General features: G+C 45.0%; 1 long non-coding RNA gene across 2 annotated transcripts; it reads left to right on the top strand.

Annotated features, from left to right (window-relative positions):
• Positions 1-319: 319 nt before the first annotated feature.
• On the top strand, positions 320-1,041 carry LOC106941252 (uncharacterized). Of its 2 annotated transcripts, none has more exons than XR_001423316.1 (2): positions 320-617; positions 692-1,041. It is a non-coding gene; the product is annotated as an uncharacterized LOC106941252 (long non-coding RNA). The 2 variants fall into 2 exon arrangements; XR_001423315.1 differs by having other exon boundaries at positions 320-632.
• The last annotated feature ends 450 nt before the right edge of the window (positions 1,042-1,491 follow it).

Raw genomic sequence — 1,491 nt, 5'->3', positions numbered from 1 at the left:
AGTTACAGGTACGCTGATTGTATCAACCGAGCCGCTGAGCTCACAACCCCTTTTCTCTCTGTCGGTGGTACAGCGGTGATGTCAGGGATTGAAGGCTAAGTTACTGTTGTGCTTTTTACAGTTCGGGTTGAGTGCGTTTTTGAGCCAAGACAGCAGCATAGCGTTTCTAGTTAAGGGTTCACTTTGTAGCCGCCTGGAAGACCATCTTCCAGATCGTCCTGTTTGTGTGAACGGCGGTGCGCGCGATCCGCACCGAGTTACAGACATCTAGAGGTGCATAAGGTGCTGCGACAGGCTGCACATGTGGCGTTTTTTTTACGGTGGAATTCTGGGAACCCCACAATGTAAAAAAAAAAAACGTAGATTTTACGGTAAAACGCCGGCAGCTGGGGTTGGCAAAATTCCACTGTAAAAACAATTTATGGTGTTGGGAACCCGGGTTGTTGGAATGGTTCCTTTTTGCTGCTTTCCCCCTCTTTTACCACCAGAGGGTGCCAAGAGGCTGTTCCCTCCTGAGGGAGTTGCCCGTGATTCCTGGATTCCTGCACAGCTGCAATTAATCAGATCATCTGGAGGAGTATATGAGGACGGAGCTGCTGACACTTCAGATCCAGAGTGTTAGCCAGTATTTGGTACTCCAGCCCTCCATGCTTCTCACTGTGATTTATATCTCTTTGTGCTTCTTCCTCAGGTTATTCCTCGTGACGCTGTGGACCCACTGGTTGCCAGAGTTCCACTGACACCTCTACAGTAAACCAAACCTCTTTGGATTACCCTGTGATCAGTCCCACTTGCTCCTCGCCTTCTGTGATCCAAAGCTTACCTGTCCGCTCTCCACCGCAGCCTCTTGTTCAGTCAAGCAGCAACCCTCCATCTGAACCAAACCCGGTAACCACAGTGATTCTTCCCCCTGGACAAGACCTACCTCCACCCAAGTAAGACCACTCCGTTTATTCTGACACTGCCATTTTCAACGACCCCTGAACTCACCATCTCTCTTTTTTTGCCTCCCAGTGCTCCAGTGATCCAGATTGCAGACTTTCTTCAGAACCTGATTGTTGATTATTATTTTGGGTTTACAATAAACTTATTTAACTGATTTCTGTTCTCCGCCTGGAGTTCTGCATGTGGATTAAGACTCCATTATGACATACAGGTAAAATCTGTTTTTTTTGTTTGTTTGTTTGTTTTACGGTAAAACGCCAGCAGCCGGGGTTGCCAAAATTCAACCGTAAAAAACAATTACGGGTACATTTTTTATTTATTTATGGTGGAATTTCGGCAACCCCAGCTGCCGGCGTTTTACCGTAAAATCTACGTTTTATTTTTTTACAGTGTAGGTAGAAATCATAAAGAAGATTAGAGATTGATTTTGCACACACTTCACTAAAAATCAGACAAATCTATTACTTTTAACAGTGGATTAAAGAAATACTTTTTGTTGCATTTGGAAACACTAAGTTACAGCAGAGCCAATCAGCATGAACATTT

Source organism: Poecilia latipinna, unplaced genomic scaffold (assembly GCF_001443285.1).
Source record: "Poecilia latipinna isolate Pla-1442-1.1 unplaced genomic scaffold, P_latipinna-1.0 Scaffold3569, whole genome shotgun sequence".
In the NCBI taxonomy this organism is placed as follows: Eukaryota; Metazoa; Chordata; class Actinopteri; order Cyprinodontiformes; family Poeciliidae; genus Poecilia; species Poecilia latipinna.
This window is presented reverse-complemented; position numbering and strand designations above follow the sequence as displayed.